The following is a 6,000-nucleotide window of genomic DNA, read 5'->3' on the forward strand; positions in this document are numbered from 1 at the left end:
CCTTCTCTTAATGAAGCTTAATTTGAATCCAAACATGAGAATGTGACCTGCAACCTGCAAGCTAGAAAGACTCACAGCAAATGGTTAAAAATAGATAGGTGAATACAAATACGACAATCAGAAAATGTGCATGCAAAGCAAACAATATCGTGGGTCGGTCTGCAGACCGAACCACGCTTTCTGGATCATCGCTGATCGGTCTGCGGACCGATCAGGAACTAGTCTGATCGGTCCCCAGACCGATCAGGCGTCGCTCTTTCCGAAAGTGCGCAGCTTCTGATCGGTCGGCGGACCGATCAGGCTCAATCTGATCGGTCCCGGACCGATCAGATGTCGCTCGTCCCATGCTTAAAGCCTCCTGATCGGTCTCCGCATCGATCAATAATTACGGCGGATCTCATATCGGATCGGCGCAGACCGATCAAAATCACAAAGCTACCGATCTTCCGATCGGTCCGCAGATCGATCGAACGCTATGAGCCATCGACATTCTGATCGGTCGGCGGACCGATCGGTATAAGAATTTCCACCGGATCGGTCCGCACCGATCGGTGTCAGTTTCCTGGATCGGTCTGCCGACCGATCCGACTTCTTGACTCAGTCCGGTCGAGCCCTCTCGACCTAGTCCCGAGAAACGAGCTCCCTAGCTCTCTCCGACTTCATCCGGTCCTAGAGAATGAGCTACGAGCCCTCTCGACTTCGCATGCCAAGCTTCCTTCTTGGACTTTTCAACACGGATGTCCGATCACCCTTGATCCATCTGGATTTTCCTTGCTGGCTTCACTCACCGGACTTGCCAACCGCCTAACATCCAGTTAGGACTTTCCCACGCCCGGCTTCACTCACGGGACTTTCCAACCGCCTAACATCCCGGCTAGGACTTTCCACTCGTGCCAAGCTCCTGCTTGGACTTTCTGCAAAGTCTCCATACTTGGACTTTTCCGAATCAGTCAACCAAGTCAACCTAGATTAGTAATTAATCTGAGTTAAATATCGATACAAACTTAAATCGGTGTCAACAACAAAACAACATCCGTGGATCAACAATCTCCCCCTTTTTGTTGTTTGACAACACGATTTAAGTTTAGATCAGAAATGCTCATATACCCATAATTTTAGGGAAATCAGGATCCTCCCCCTAAGACGGATACACCACCAAGTCAAGGACGGGAATCAAGATCCTTCCCGTTATCCTCTCCCCTAAAATCAAGCTTTCATACATTTCTAAACTTAGGAAATTTAGGTATCCTCTCCCCCTTTGTCAAACACCGAAAAGGTGCAAATGAGGTGACAAAAACTAAAAAGGCTCCCCCTTAATCCATACTGCCTTCTTTTAACTGACCTAGAGTTCCCTCTAAGGTCACAATACGACAGTAAGAAAGACAAAAGATACAATCAAATCATGGCATAGGAACAGCATATTAAAAAAAAAAAAACATAGAAAATAAAGCATAATAAGGAGCAAGCAAATATAAAACCGAGTAGCATAAATATATGAGTAGCATCAGAAATGCAAACATCCAGGTCATACTAACAAATAACATCCAAAATACATACAGACAAGGTGACACACAGACTATATCAATCAATGTCCTCAACATGAGGAGCATCATCATCATCGGCAGGAAGGGTGAAATCCTGAGGCGGCACACTGGAGAATGGATAGCCTGGGTAAGACTGCGGAGGCGGGTATCGTGCCATCCATCCGAGTAGCAACTGCTGTGTCACCACCTGATGACTGCGCATATCATCGAAGCGCTGGTCAATATGCCCGCGCAGGTCATTATAGCGCTGGTCAATCCGTAAGCGTAGTCCATCGAACTCAGCAGTCACCATCTCCTCGTGTCGATCAAAGCGACTCTCCAGCTCGGCGATCTGCCAGCGCAGATCAGGATCCGCCTCGCCAATGTCAGCAGGAGGAGCAGCTGCAACCTGTCGTGGAGGTCCCCGTGGTAACTCACCTAAAGCTCTCCCATCCTTCCACTGAACATCCCCATTTCGCCCTATGATTCCAGACTTGGAAAATGCCCGTTTCCCAAGTCGGCAATCCTGCCTGACCATTTTGATTATTCTACCCTTAGAGACATCAACCTGAAGGGTCTCAAGCCAATCAGTAATTATATGCCCATAAGGCATATAAATAGTGAAGCCGCTAGGCTGAGAATATGATATGATCGAGGAGTAGATGCTCGACATGATATCAAAATCAAGACGCCTACGCAACCCGTAAAGCATCAGACAATGATACGGTCGAATCTCTGATAATGGTTTAGATGTGATAGGTAGAAGACAGTTCGTGACAATTTTAAAAAGAATGTAATCTTGAGGAGATAATCTCAAGGCTGTAAAAGTAGGGAAGTCAACATCTAGCTCATCTAGCCCTTGTCTAGGCTGTCTGAAGAAGTACTCATATATATCGTCAGGTGAGATATCAAACGGTGGAAGTAACTGTTCTGGTAAGTCAGGAAATATCGAAAAGACATCACCGGAACACCTCCGACAATTGAGATACTCAAAGAAAGATGAGATACTGAAATCAAGAGTCCGCTTAGCAACTCTTGTTTTAAAACCTTGATCATTAGTCTCATGAAGGTTATTATAGAACTCAGAGACCAAGTCATAGTTGATATCCCGTTCCAAGTAGACTAGTGAATCGAGTTTGTAGTATGCTATGATTTCGGACACTTGTGGGCAAAATTCGTCCATGAATTTTCTATCCACGGACCTACAAGGGAGTAATTTGAATGTCCTTTGTTGAAAAGCTTGCTCAGACTGGCGGTTTGGGAATCTACTGGAACTAGCTGGTTGGGGTCAGGAAGGAGCAGCATGAGTTTTGGATTTGGATGTCTTGGTTGGTTCCTTAGAGGTTCCCTCACCATCATTGGGTTTCTTCCTAAGGGGACACAATGGGAAAAACGAAAAGCACAGAAGCCACCAACAATTAAGAACCGAAACAACAGAACAACAGATTCAGTGAGAAACATAATGCCAAGTTCTAGAGAGGTAAGAAGTTACCTTGGTGCCATTTGAACTTTAGACTAGGGCTTCCGAGGGTTAGAGCTTCGGGTAGGGTTTGGCGTGCAAAGAGAAGAGAAAAGGGCGGACTGGTGGGGAGAGTCGGCTAGGGTTCGCGTGAACGAGGAAAAGAAGGGATCGGGAGGTTTTAAGAGTTTAGATGGGTGTACAGTGAAGAAATGATCGGACGGTTGTCCGATCAGAAGGTATCTGAAGCCCCCTGATCGGTCACCAGACCGATCAGGGAACCTCCTGATCGGTCACCAGACCGATCAGGGAACCTCCTGATCGGTCTGTAGACCGATCAGAGATCGATCAGTAGCCCAGTGAACTTCGTGATCGGTCCGTAGACCGATCAGAGATCGATCAGTAAGCCCCTAAGTCACAGACTTAACCAATGGAACCACTGATCGGTCTATGGACCGATCAGAAGAGCCTTATGCGTATCAGATTATCCTGATCGGTCCCTGGACCGATCAGTGAGGCGCACAAAAATAACCTGATCGGTCCCTGGACCGATCAGATTACAGACAGAAAGGTTGGGAAGTTTTTGGATCGGTCTGTCGACCGATCCATCTTCTCCTGATCGGGCTGTAGCCCGATCAGTGTCTGATACTGAAATTTTCAGTGATTTCAGTAACCGAAATCCTTAGATATATTTGATAGTTCATAGAAGTTTCTCCAGTAAAACTTTCAAAATCAATATCTAGAATGCTGAGAATCTACAAGCATAACTATGTCCTAACGATGGGCTCTTATGGTGTGAATTTGTTTATAACTTGAGACTTTCAAATTCGAGCACAAACACTGAGATTTCAGACAAGTTTCAAGTTTGTCAAAATAGACAACTCAAGGTTAAAAACTGAAATCTTCAACCTTACTATGTTCAGTCCCAAATTTGGCAAAATATGTCCAAATTTCTATCATTATTTCAATGACTTATCCTAGTTTCAATCAAAATCACGAAAGGTATCGATCAAAGGTATCAAACATTCCAACAATCAAGGTTACATGATTTATAGGGAAAAGTCCAACCAAGTTTCCTTGGTTGGAATATATGAGTAAGATCTAGGAACCAAATACACATGAATTATGTAATGGTCTTCCCCATACTCAATTAATGTCTCTTCAACCTAATTATTCAAGGGATGCATGATACATTTTGAATAATTTGGTTGTTCCTAGCATCTCACCCCATTTCTAGCAAACAAAAATATTTTGTTAAACCTTATAGTTTGTGTGAGATGTTCCCAAGTTGCCCAAAATATTGTCCCAATTACTCTTGTCATTTTAATAGTCCTTATTGATCATGGTGAAGTTCTAATGACCTAAGGAGCCAAACACATTCCCAACTCCCTCCTTAAATGACTAAATTCATTCTCCGGAAGGGGTTTGGTAAAAATATCAGCTAGGTTTGACTTTGACTCAACATATGTGAGTGCAATGTCTCCCCTAGCTACGTGATCTCTAATGAAGTGATGACGCACTTCAATGTGCTTGGTCCTTGAATGATGGACTGGATTTTTAGTTAGGTTGATTGTGCTAATGTTGTCACATAGCACTTGTACACCCTTATAAGAAAGTCCATAATCCTCTAGGGTGTGTATCATCCACAACAACTGTGATACACTCTCTCCCATGGCAATATATTCGGCCTCGGTCGTGGAGAGAGCAACACAATGTTGCTTCCGACTTGACCAACTAACTAATGATGAACCTAAGAATTGGCAACCCCCACTAGTGCTCTTCCGATCCAATTTGCACCCAGCATAATTGGAATCGGTATAGTCTATCAAGTCAAAAGACTCTGTACGAGGGTACCATAGACCTACTCGAATTGTGCCCTTAAGGTATCTCAATATTCTCTTAACTGCAACTAAATGAGATTCCTTAGCACAGACTTGATACCTAGCGCACATGCCCACAGCAAAGAGTATGTCCGGTCGACTAGCTGTGAGATATAGAAGACTACCAATCATGCTTCTATATTGCGTTAGATCAATTGGTTTCCCACTCTCATCATTGTCAAGGCGAGTGTTTGTCGCCATTGGAGTGGACACTTCCTTAGAGTCACTCATATTGAATTTTCTAAGCATCTCTTGAGTGTATTTCGTCTGATGGACATAAATGCCATCTCGAGTTTGTTTGATTTCAAGTCCAAGGAAGAATGTCAATTCTCCTACTAGACTCATCTCAAACTCACTTTCCATGTGAGAAATAAATTCATTCAAATAGCCCTTGTTATTTGAGCCACAAATTATGTCATCGACATATACTTGAGCTACAAAAATATTTTCACCATCTCTCAGAAATAGTGTTGGGTCTATTTGGCCTCTCACAAAACCCTTTTCTAGTAAATATGTTGACAACCTTTCGTACCAAGCTCGAGGTGCTTGTTTAAGCCCATAAAGAGCTTTCTTGAGCTTGTATACGTGGTTTGGAGCTTGGTACTCACAAACCCCGGGGGTTGTTCAACATAGACCTCTTCTTTAATGAAGCCATTTAAGAAGGCAGATTTAACATCCATTTGATAGAGTTTGAAACCTCTATGTGCAGCAAAAGCTAGCATCAAACGAATGGACTCTAATCGTGCCACGGGAGCATAAGTCTCATCATAATCGAGACCTTCGACTTGACTATAGCCCTTGGCTACAAGTCTTGCCTTGTTTCTTACAACTTCTCCCTTTTGATTTAACTTATTTTTGAAGACCCATTTAGTTCCAATAATGGTGGTCTTCTTAGGTCTAGGAACTAAGTCCCACACTTGGCTCCTTTCAAATTGACCTAATTCGTCTTGCATAGCTATGATCCAATCAGGATCGTGCAATGCCTCATCAACTAATTTTGGTTCAATCTCTGAAATCAATGCGACTTCATTAGACTCATTTCTGAAGAATGATCTAGTCCTAACCCCTTGTTGAATGTCTCCCACAATTTGGTCTTGGGGATGACTAGAGGCTATCCTAGATTGTCTTGGTGTTGATG

This window comes from Zingiber officinale, chromosome 2A (assembly GCF_018446385.1).
Source record: "Zingiber officinale cultivar Zhangliang chromosome 2A, Zo_v1.1, whole genome shotgun sequence".
Taxonomy (NCBI): Eukaryota; Viridiplantae; Streptophyta; class Magnoliopsida; order Zingiberales; family Zingiberaceae; genus Zingiber; species Zingiber officinale.